The sequence below is a fragment of the Bos grunniens genome, chromosome 7 (assembly GCF_055505025.1).
Source record: "Bos grunniens cultivar Pamir isolate PY7600 chromosome 7, Bosgru_T2T1.0, whole genome shotgun sequence".
Classification (NCBI taxonomy): Eukaryota; Metazoa; Chordata; class Mammalia; order Artiodactyla; family Bovidae; genus Bos; species Bos grunniens.
The window spans coordinates 63,778,540-63,790,868 of NC_141171.1; the positions used below are offsets into that span (position 1 = coordinate 63,778,540).

Sequence of the window (12,329 nt, forward strand, 5' to 3'; positions counted from 1 at the left end):
GTAAAGCTTGGTGATGGCTCAGAGAGAAGTCTAATGCACATGAAATGTTGGACGCTGCATCTTAAAATGCCACTGTCTCTCTCAGTGGAGGAGAAAAATATATACTCAGGGTTGTGACAACTGCTAGACAAAAGATGCATAATAACACTTCTGGGGAGCACTTGTACACAGGCTATTGTGGATGAATAAGTGGAGCTGTCCATGGGACTGGACAAAACCCAAGAATCTGTGCAAAGCCATCTGGAATATTTAGGCCTTCACAATGGGGGCAATCAGACCTCCTCTACAAGGACTGATTGCTAGTCTTGTTAACAGGGAGGAGTTGGTGATCAATGTATTTAATCACAGCCTGACAACAACTTCTAGTAAATACACTTTTAAGGAAGGAAAAGTATTTTAGAAATGAATCGATGTTTATAGTGTGGGAAAACTTTTGTGCTTTGCCTCCTCTCTAGTCTCCCAACCCAGGCAGCCTTTTTCCTATCCAGTGTCTGCCTTTTTTCATAGTAAAATCCACAGGATAAAGAATACTAGAATCTGTAGGGCACAAGGATGTTTACTTCATAGACATGTGTGCGTAGGCGTCTATTACAGTGGAGGTGACTGCGTTTAGTGCTTATGCTGGGACAAGAATAGATGGTCACGTATGCGTGCTTATTTTAATTCAATGAATTAAAGTCCACTTTTAGCAGTTTCTCATTTGGGGCAGATTTAGAAATATTCCAGGCACAGTGCTAAGTGATGTTGGAGTTAAAGAGCAAAAATGCACAATCCCTGATATCAGAATGTAAAATGATGTATGGTGTAACTGGTGTCCTATACCCAATACACTTCATTACAAGGTGAAATAAGTTAAACCCTTTACCCAGAGCTGCAGAAAGTATAATAGAAATGTAGCCCAAAGAGATCATATATCATGCAAATGAAAGACTAGATGTAGAAGATGGCATTTGAAAGAATCTTTGACAAGAAGGTCACGTTTAAGTTCCTAGTAATGAGTCATGGCCACACATCATTTTACCTAACTGATAATCTTCTATCTCAATTGTAAAAGAGAAGAGAGGGGCTTAATTTGACAGGGATTTGGGTATGAAGTACCCAAGGATGAAGCCAAGGAATGCCACCTGATACTGCAAAGTCTTACAACAAGCACAGGTTTTTGTCTAAGCACTTTGTTATGTATAACCTTGCATAGATTATACATAATGAAAGAAAGCATACAGATTAAAAAACATTAACAGTGTCACTGTTTCCTAATTGTTCAATTGAGTGAAGCACTAGGCAGTGTATTTCAATTATTTATTCTGATCATATCTTGTGTTGAAATATATTACATAGAAATGTATTGTTTATTATTTTGCACTGAGGGAGAGAAGTGTCCTCACTATCTCCTTGTCATTTATGCTCTGTCCTCCGACTAGTAAGTCTTTATTGTTTATCTTTTTTGCAGCAGGAATTTATAATATTTAAGAGCACTTGGGTATAGGGGGAAATGTTGACATTAGAGAGATAATTCATTGAGTAAACTGACACAGATTTATTGTGACTGAGGGTCAGTGTGCTGACATCAATTCTCTCAAGCAAAATTGCTTTATCAAAATACAAACCAGTGAAGAAAACTTCCCTATCTATTTTCCTTCCCTCAAAGAAATCACTCCTGCACCTTCTGATACAGAGTGCTGAATATTTCTGAAAGTAATTATTCCTCTAGGAAAATCAGCTTTTGATAGCTTCATGAGTTGTGAGAAGCAAAATGCCAATGAAAAATATCTGATTTTCTGGTTTCAAATAAGACATTTTCCCTTCCTGAGATTGTGGTGTTCAGCATGGACTAAGGTATGCATAGTTTGAGTTTCATAGCACTTGAGTATATTTGTATAATGTCTTATGTCAGTGGTTCTTAAGCTTGAGCATGCACCAGCATTTCTGATTCAGTCAGTCTGGGGTGGGGTGTAAGAATTTGCATTTCTAATAAGTTACCAGGTTGTCCTAAAGTTGCTGACTCAAGGACCACACTTAGAGAAAATGCTTCACACTATTCTTTAAAAATCCATTTTACATTTTCATCAGATTCATTTGTCATTAAGCTTCACAAAATAGGAAATGTTGGCATAATTCCTTGTATGTTATGCATGGAAAAAAGCAGGTGCTGAGGTTAATTTGCCAATGTTATTCATATGGTAAATCGGTGATAGAGTATGGAATCCATCTTCTAACTCTGAGTGTTGGCTTTAGTGATGCAAATTCCTTTGTTTTTTTTTTTTTTTTCAAATAGGATCCAACTGATAAGTCCCTGTAGCTTATAGGTTAAAGAATCTGCCTGCAATGCAGGAGACCCAGGTTCAATCCCTGGTTTGGGAAGATCCTCTGGAGAAGAGAATGGCAACCCACTCCAGTATTCTTGCTTGGAGAATCCCATGGACAGAGGAGTCTGGTGGGCTACAGTCCATGGGGTCACAAAGAGTCAGACACGACTGAGTGACTTAGCGTGCACGATAAGGCCAAATGACAGGATATGAGATTATTTTATTGTCAGGTATGCTACACAGGAAATTTGGAAAACTCAGCAGTGGCCACAGGACTGGAAAAGGTCAGTTTTCATTCCAATCCCAAAGAAAGGCAATGCCAAAGAATGCTCAAACTACCGCACTATTGCACTCATCTCACACGCTAGTAAAGTAATGCTCAAAATTATCCAAGCCAGGCTTCAGCAATATGTGAACCGTAAACTTCCTGATGTTCAAGCTGGTTTTAGAAAAGGCAGAGGAACCAGAGATCAAATTGCCAACATCCGCTGGATCATGGAAAAAGCAAGAGAGTTCCAGAAAAACATCTATTTCTGCTTTATTGACTATGCCAAAGCCTTTGACTGTGTGGATCACAAGAAACTGTGGAAAATTCTGAAAGAGATGGGAATACCAGAACACCTGATTTGCCTCTTGAGAAATTTGTATGCAGGTCAGGAAGCAACAGTTAGAACTGGACATGGAACAACAGACTGGTTCCAAATAGGAAAAGGAGTATGTCAAGGCTGTATATTGTCACCCTGCTTATTTAACTTATATGCAGAGTACATCATGAGAAACGCTGGACTGGAAGAAACACAAGCTGGAATCAAGATTGCCGGGAGAAATATCAATAACCTCAGATATGCAGATGACACCACTGTTATGGCAGAAAGTGAAGAGGAACTCAAAAGCCTCTTGATGAAAGTGAAAGTGGAGAGTGAAAAAGTTGGCTTAAACTCAACATTCAGAAAACGAAGATCATGGCATCCGGTCCCATCACTTCATGGGAAATAGATGGGGAAACAGTGTCAGACTTTATTTTTCTGGGCTCCAAAATCACTACAGATGGTGACTGCAGCCATGAAATTAAAAGACGCTTACTCCTTGGAAGGAAAGTTATGACCAACCTAGATAGCATATTCAAAAGCAGAGACATTACTTTGCCAACAAAGGTTCGTCTAGTCAAGGCTATGGTTTTTCCTGTGGTCATGTATGGATGTGAGAGGTGGACTGTGAAGAAGGCTGAGCACTGAAGAATTGATGCTTTTGAACTGTGGTGTTGGAGAAGACTCTTGAGAGTCCCTTGGACTGCAAGGAGATCCAACCAGTCCATTGTGAAGGAGATCAGCCCTGGGATTTCTTTGGAAGGAATGATGCTAAAGCTGAAAGTCCAGTACTTTGGCCACGTCATGCGAAGAGTTGACTCATTGGAAAAGACTATGATGCTGGGAGGGATTGGGGGCAGGAGGAGAAGGGGACGACAGAGGATGAGATGGTTGAATGGCATCACTGACTTGATGGACGTGAGTCTGAGGGAACTCCGGGAGTTGGTGATGGATAGGGAGGCCTGGCGTGCTGCGATTCATGGGGTCGCAAAGAGTCGGACACGACTGAGTGACTGATCTGATCTGATGCTACATAGGATATTAATTAGGAACAAACTCCTCTGCCTGGGATTTGAAGTTTATGATCAGTCCCTAAGCTAAAGTGTTTGCCCCATCTCCAAATTATCTATTTAAGCAAACTGGACTTTACTCAAATGAGGCAGGTTATTTTCTACTTTCAGACAGGGAGATGTTTAGATTTTTTCCTTCCATCTCTCCTCACTAAAATTATGTTTCTCAGTATTTAGTGATATTGAAGAGGAAAAGTTAAAATTTACATTAACTTCTTGCTTGTTCTGCTTCTGTAACTCAGCTTGCTCCTTGCAAAGCCTGGATCACCTAAATCACGTAGTCTCAAGAAAATGGAGACTTGCAACAATGTTAGAAACTAAAGCTTATCTCACTCACCCTTGCCCTGCTTTTTCAATTGCCCAGCCGCTCTAATCCTGCTTAACCATGCTTGTCTGTATAAAGGTCAGACATTCTCCTGCCTTGTCCTAACCTCTGTTATCCCTAGTTTAAACCAGCCTATTAACAGTTAGCATTGCCCACTATAGTCTGATGTCATTCACAGTCTGTAAAACTTTGTAACCCCTTTGTTCAGGGCTCAGAGCTTGGAGTGTTAACACCTCTGGGCCTGCTGGCATAAAAAACCCGAGTTTTCCAACTCTCCAAGTTTGGTGCTTGATTTCTCAACAGTCCAACTTCTGCAAAATATGTCACTTTTTCCTTAAAATTTTTTTTCAAACCTTTTTCCTAGCTCCTTCATCTTCATGTAGTAACTCGTGTCTCTTGCATCTCCTGCATTGGTGTGCAGGTTCTTTACCACTAGAGCCACCTGGGAAGCCCCGAGTGCTATGAACTGCTGCTGCTACTGCTGCTAAGTCACTTCAGTCGTGTCTGACTCTACTACAGTTCAGTTCAATTCAGTTGCTCAGTTGTGTCCAACTCATTGACACCCCATGGACTGCAGAACGCCAGGTTTCCCTGCCCATCACCAACTCCCAGAGCCTACTCAAACTCATGTCCATCGCATCAGTGATGCCATCCAGCCATCTCATCCTCTATCTTCCCCTTCTCCTCCTGCCCTCAATCTTTCCCAGCATCAGGGTCTTTTCCAATGAGTCAGTTCTTCGCATGAGGTGGCCAAAGTATTGGAGTTTCAGCTTCAGCATTAGATCTTCCAATGAATATTCAGGACTGATTTCCTTTAGGGTGGACTGGTTGGATCTCCTTGCCGTCCAAGGAACTCTCAAGATTCTTCTCCAACACCACAGTTGAAAAGCATCATCAATAGAATAAGTCTTTCAATTTATGAATATCCTATGTCACTCCATTTTATCCAAGTGTTTTTATGTTATCAACATTTGTAGTGTTCAGTATACAGACACTATTAACATTTTGTTAGATTTATAGTTATGTATTTCATTATTTTGGAACTCTTACACATTAAAAAAAATTCTGTTTCCAGTTTTTCATTGTGAATATATAGAAATACAATTGAGTTTTGTGTGTTAACATTGTATTCTATGATCAATGTAAAATTAGTGATTAGTTCTAAGAAGTTGTTGTGGCTTTTGGGATTTTCTCCCATCATTTTCCTTCTCAGTCTGTGTCACTTAATATTTCTTGTTTTAGGCTTACTTTCCTGGCCAAGACGTCCAGTATGGTGTTGAATAAGAGGTGAGAGTACATAGCCATGCCATGTTCACAGTCTTAGGGGGAAAGCATTCTGTCTTTCACTTTTATGAAAGTGAAGCATCACAACATCATATGACTATGATGTTAACCATAATCTTTTTTTTTTTAAATTGAAGTATAGTCACTGTACAATATATAAGTTATAGGTGTACAATATAGTGATTCACAGCTTTTAATTGTTATACTCTGCTTGTAATTCTTATACTGATTATATTCCCCTTGTTGTACAGTATATTTTTATAGCTAATTATACACTTCTTAACCCCTACCCTTATATTGTCACTTACCTCTTTCCTCTAGTTTGTTCTTTATATCTGAGTCTGCTGCTTTTTTGTTATTTTCTAGATTCTAGTTTTTTGTATTCTTTGGATTTCATGTGTAAGTGATGCCATACAGTATTTGTCTTTCTCTGATTTTCTTTTGCTTAGCTTAATAAGCTCTAAGTCCATCATGTTGCTGCAAGTGGCGAAAATTCATTCCTTTTTATGCTGAGTAGTATGCCATTGTATCTGTATGCCACATCTTTCTTATTCATCCATCTGTTGATGCACACAGGTTGTTTCTGTGTCTCGGCTATTATAAATAAAGTTGCTTTGAACATTAAGGTGCATGTATCTTTTCGAATTAGTGGTTTTGTTTTTTATCTGATTTATACCCAGGAATGGAATTGCTGGGTCATCTGGTAGTTCCAAGTTCTTTTTGAGAAACCGCCATACTGTTTTCCACAGTGGCTATACCAATTTACAGTTGCACCAACAGTGTATGAGGGTTTCCTTTTCTTCACATCTTCACCAACATTTTTTATCTGTGTTCTTTTTGATAATAGCCATTCTGACAAGTGTGAAGTTTTCTTGTTGTGGTTTTGATTTGCTTTTCCCTGATGCTTCGTGATGTTGAACAGCTTTTCGTGTGCCTGTTGGTCATCTCCTTTTTGTTCGGGAAAATGTCTATTTAGTTCTTCTGCCCATTTTTTGATTTTTTTTTTTTTTGATGTTGAGTTGTATGAGCTATTTAAGTATGTTGGATATTAACTCTATTTCGGTCACAACATTTACAAATGTTTCTCCCTTTCAGTAGGTTGTCTTTTCATTTGTCAATGGTTTTCTTTACTGGGCAAACACTTTTAAGTGTAATAAGGTTCCATTTGCTTATTTTTGTTTGTTTGTTTTATTTCCTTTGTTTTAGGAGACAGATTTAAATAAGAATATTGCTACTTCTGTCAAAGAGTGTTCTGCCTGTGGTTTCCTCTATGAATTTTATGGTTTTCAGTCTTACATTTAGGCTCTTGACACCATATACAAAAATAAATTAGACTTAAATATAAGACTGGAAGTTGCAGTCTTTATAAAGATATACCCTCTTTCAGTCGAGGAAGTTCCCATCCATTCCTACTTTGTTTATATTAATAGTGTTATCATAAAAGATGTTGTTTTGTTTAAAAGCTTTTTCTGTGTCCATTTATATTATCCTTTAGTTTTTATTCTTTAGATTCTTAATATACTGGGTTAAATAGATTGATTCTCAAATATTGAACCAACCATGCATTCCTGTGATAAGCCACACTTTGTTGTGTTGTATCATTCTTTACAGAGAGTGCTGAATTATATTTGCTAACATTTGGTAAAAAATGTTCTCTTTAATAGGGACATTGCTGGATTTTGGTATTTGGGTAACAGATCTTATACAAGGAATAGAGAAATTGTTTCCTTATTTTAAGTTTTCTAAATATATTTGGTAGAATTGATGTTATTTCTTCTTTTAATATCTGGTAGAATTTACCAGAGAAACCATTTGGGCTTGGGAATTTTTTTCTAAAGATTTTTAAGTATGAATTCAATTTCTTTAATGATTATATAACTATTCATGTTATCCATTTCATTTCTCTTGTATTTGTATTTTTTAGCAAGTTGCCAATTTTGTTCAAGCTGTTAAACTTATGTGCATGGAATTTTTTATAATATATGCTTATTTTAATGTTTGCAGAATCTGTACAGGAATCCCCTCTTTCATTCCTACTATGGTAGTTTGCGTCTCTCTCTCTCTTTTCCAGTTTCATCAGAGGTTTACAAAGTTTAAAGACCTTTCTGAAGAACTAGCTTTTGGTGTCATTGATTTTTCTCTGTTTCATGTGCTTTATATTTTATTGACTTCCCTTACCTTCATCATTTCCTTCCTTATGTTTGCTGTTATTTTTCTAGTTTCTTAAGATGAAAGTTTGGATTACTTACTTGAGATCATTTTCCTTTTCTAATGGAAACATTAATGCTATACATTTAGCTGCTCGCAGTACTTTAGCTGAATTCCACAAATATTGGAATGTAGTATTCTCATTTTTGTTAAAATCACAATATTTTCTAATTTTCTTGGAGACTCCTTGTTGAATCTGTGGATTATTTAAAACTGTTTTGTTTAATTTTCAAGTATTTGAAGATTTTATTACTGTCCTTCTGTAACTTAGTCCTAGTTTACTTTTATTATGGGCATATAAATTGCTGTGAGTGATTTCACTTATTTAAAATTTGCTAAAGTTTGTTTTATAAATGGAGATATGATGTATCTTGTTGAATATCCGATGTGCACTTGGAAAAAATATGTATTCTACTGTTGTTGGATCAGTGTTCTAAACTTGTCAATTAGATCCAATTGGTTGATGATATTGTACCATTATTCTATTACTATATTTTTACTGATTTATTACCTGTTTTATCCATTACTGAGAAAGGACTGTTGAAGTCTCCACCTATAATTGTGGGTTTGACTCTATACCATCAATTTTTGCTTCATTTTAAGCTCTATTATTAGATGTACATGCAATTAAGTTTATTTTTATTCTTTGTGGATGTCTTGATCCTGTTATCATTATTGTTCTTTTTTTTCCTTGTTACTTTTTTTTGCTCTTATGTCTCATTTGTCTTACATTAATGTAACCCTATTTTGGTTAATATGTGTATGATATATTTCTTTTTTATCCTTTTGGCTTTTAACCTAATTATATCATAACATTAGAAGTGATTTTTCTCAGAGATATAGCTGGATCACTTATATACATTCTGAAAATCTTTGATTTTCAATTTCTTTGGTTAGGCCATTTAAATTTAACATTATCGCCATGTTTGGATTTAGGACTTTTATTTTATTATTTGTGTTCTATTATCTCTTTTTATGGTTTATTTGTTTTCTCTGGTGTTATTGGAATATTTAAAAAAAATACCCTATCTACTGTGTTTTTAAACTTTACCTTATTCTATACCTTTGGTAGTGAATTCACTTGGGATTATAAGAAAATAACTAGCTTCCTTGTAGAATCAGTATTTTACCACTTAAAGTAAAATATTAAAACCATATAGATTTGTTTTTCCCACTCCCTTTATGTTGCAGTTTTCTTATGTATTATATATACAACCATTGAAAACCTCTTTAAACCATAATTTTAATGTTCAGCAGTTCAACATATTATTTAAAAGTACCCTCTGGGTCCATACATATTGTTGCGAATGGTAAGATTTCATTCTTTTTTATGCCTGAGTTATATATAAGTATCTCTCATCTTTGTCCATCCATCTCTTGACATAAATAATATTACAATGAATATAGGGTGAGTATATATATACTTTTAAACTAATGTTTTTGTTTTCTTTGGAAAAACACCTGAAAGTAGAATTGCTGACCTAGGGGGTATTATGCTAAGTGAAATAAATCAGACAGAGAAAGACAAATATTGTATGATTTCAATTACATGTGGAATCTGAAAAAGAAAACAAAGCAAACAAAGCAAAATGGAAACAAACTCACAGATACACAGACCAAACTAGTGGTCGCCAGAGGAGTGGGGTAGGGTTGGCAAAAGAGGTGAAGAGATGGCGGTACATGTTTTCAGTTATAAAATAAATAAGTCACAGGGGTGTGATATAGCATAAGGAACGCAGTCAACAATACTTTTGTATGCTAACAGATGTCTATTAGACTTACTGTGGCAATCTTTTCACAGTGTATTTGATTGTCAAAAACTACATTGTACACCTGAAACTAATACTGTACATCAACTATATTTTGATAAAAAATAAGTGGCTGAGGACACAGATGAAAAACCAATAGAAGAGTAATATCATGTATTAATCATATATTTACCACTTCTGTTGCTCTCTATTCATGCCTGATATTCCAGCTTTCCTTATATCATGTCCCTTGAAGGGCTTCCTCTAGCAATTATTTTAGAGCAATGGTTTATTAAAAATTTTGTTTCATCTGAGAATCTCTTTGTTTTCTATTCATGGAGGATATTTTTTTCTGAATACAGAATTCTGGTTTTGAAGTCATTTTATTTTAGCACTTGAAATACATTGTTCTATTTTCTTCTTGGCTCTGTGGTTTCTAATGAGAAACATGCAGTTATTTGAACTTTTGTTCATCTATAAGTAATGTATAATTTTACTCCGCTTTCCGTATTTTTCTTTGTGTTTAGTTTGTAGTGTTTGATTGTGATTTGTCCTGGCATGGATTTCTTCATGTTTATCCTGTTTTGTATATTCTGAAATTATTGAATTTGTAGTTTTATAAGTTTTCCCTCAAATTTAGGAACTTTTCGGTCATTATGTCTCCAAATATTTTTATTATGCTGTACCTTTTTTTATCTTATTCTGTTTTTTTGACATGAATATTTGACTCTTTGGCATTGTTCCACAAGTAACTGAGGCTCTCTTAACTTTTCCCCATTTTCCTCTATTTTTTACATTAGATCATTTTTATTGAGCTTTACATTTTAAAACTATTCCATCTGTCATCTTCATTCTGCTATTTGCCATTTGGTGAATTTAATGATACTTTATTCTGTTTTTCATTTCTATTTTGTTCTCCTTTACATCTTCTATTTCTTTTCTTAAACTTTTAAACATTCCAGTCATTTCAAGAGTGTTCACAATTACTTGGAGTTACTTTAAAGTCTGTCAGACAATTGCAATATCTGGGTCATCTGGAATTGGTATTTCTTAATTGTCTTTTTCCACATGAAGTGAGGTTCCCCTGATTATTTAAATGCCATGTGATTTTGGCTAGTATTCTAGACTTCTTAAATTTTATTTTATGAGTCTAGTTCTTATTTAAACCCTTCAAAGAATTTCATCACTTTTGTTGTAGCATGTATTCAGTCTGCTTGGGTTTAGGCCACAAACCTTGAGCAGTTATGTACAGACAGTCATCTCAGTGCCATCAATTCATGGGAAATAGATGGGGAAACAGTGTCAGACTTTATTTTTGGGGGCTCCAAAATCACTGCAGATAGTGATTGCAGCCATGAAATTAAAAGACGCTTGCTCCTTGGAAGAAAAGTTATGACCAACCTAGACCGCATATTAAAAAAGCAGAGACATTACCAACAAAGGTCCATCTAGTCAAGGCTGTGGTTTTTCCAGTGGTCATGTATGGATGTGAGAGATGGACTATCAAGAAAGCTGAGTGCTAAAGAATTGATGCTTTTGAACTGTGGTGTTGGAGAAGACTCTTGAGAGTCCCTTGGACTGCAAGGAGATCCAACCAGTCCATCCTAAGGAAATCAATTGTAAATATTCATTGGAAGGACTGAAGCTGAAGCGCCAATATTTTGGCCACCTGATGCAAAAAACCAACTCATTGGAAAATACCCTGATGCTGGGAAAGATTGAAGGCAGGAGGAAAAGGGGACAACAGAGGCTGAGATGGTTGGATGGCATCACTGACTCAGTAGACATGAGTTTGAGTGAACTCTGGGAGTTGGTGATGGACAGGGAGGCCTGTCGTGCTGTGGTTCATGGGGTTGCAAAGAGTTGGACATGACTGAGCAACTGAACTGAATCTCAGTGTCAGTTCTGTGGTCAAAGCCTCTGCAGTGTTACTTGGACCTGTCCTTCATGTGTGCCACCTAGTGGGGAATTTATTTTTATTGGAAGGTAATTGCTTTACAATGTTGGGTTGGTTTCTGCTGTACAATGAAGTAAATCAGCCATAGGTACACATATATTCCCTCCCCCTTGGACCTCCCTCCCATCCCACCCCCTCATCCCCCTCACCTCTAGATCATCACAGAGCACTGAGCCGAGCTTCCTGTGCTTTATAGCAGCTTCCTAGCAGGGCATTTGTCCCACTCTAATTTAGTTCTCAAAGTCTTTGCTGTCTAGAGTCAGATCCATACATGTTCAATCTAGGTTAAGTCTAGCAGTTCATAAACACCCATATTATGAAGTCTCTTTCTGAGATTTTTCCTCTCTACAACCTCCCCAGTACTTTTTGTTTTCCTGGGGTTTTCTTCTCAATCTGGCCAGAAAGCTGAGACTAGTTCTTCTATTCTACCATGCAATTCTGGCAAAAGCATCAGTTTAGGGCCAGGCAGTGGAAGGATAGAGGGGAAAACAATCACTCGCTCTTAGGACCACAGTTCCTTTAACCAGAGAGGACAATAGTCTTCCCTTGGAGTTTTGGGTCCTGTGGCTCCTCTTATTGTCCCTGCTGCCAATTGCTGTGAGATTGTTGGGGGGCCAGGACAAAAGAGAACAGAGAATTGAAAAAACAGTAGATTTCTACTCTCCTTTCCCACTCCTTAAGTCACTCCTAGAGGTCTTCTCTGGGATCTGTCTTGATCCAATTAGTTCCCACTTCCCAATTTTGAGCCATGTTGAATTTAGATATGGAGATGATGTAGGAAGAAAATGAGTGTGGCAGTTTTACTTCCAGTTGGGTGGTACTGGAAATTGTACTCTCCTTCCTC

The 12,329-nt window shown here is 36.7% G+C and overlaps 1 long non-coding RNA gene across 9 annotated transcripts in view; it reads left to right on the forward strand.

The window, feature by feature from the left end:
- The window catches only part of LOC147369714 (uncharacterized), a 694,358-nt gene that overhangs the window by 571,106 nt on the left and 110,923 nt on the right, over positions 1-12,329 (forward strand). The window lies entirely within an intron of this gene.